Genomic DNA, 217 nt, shown 5'->3' on the forward strand with positions numbered 1-217 from the left:
AGCTGCGGGGGCCTCGGGTGTTCTTCAGTGCTGTGCTTCGTGGTGCCCCAAAGACTTGCTGCCTGGATTGTGGGGCCCCAGGGCTCGCACGTGCGGGCCGTGCGGGAGGAGACGGGGGCCCACCTGCAGGTGCTGGACGAGGTCTCGGGCTTCACGGGCGAAGACGCCCGCGCTGCGCTGCGGGGGGGCCCCCCGGGGGCCCCCGGGGGCCCCCCCG

The sequence above is a fragment of the Eimeria tenella genome, genomic scaffold (genome assembly GCF_000499545.2).
Source record: "Eimeria tenella Houghton genomic scaffold, Eth_scaff2520, whole genome shotgun sequence".
NCBI classification, from domain to species: domain Eukaryota; phylum Apicomplexa; class Conoidasida; order Eucoccidiorida; family Eimeriidae; genus Eimeria; species Eimeria tenella.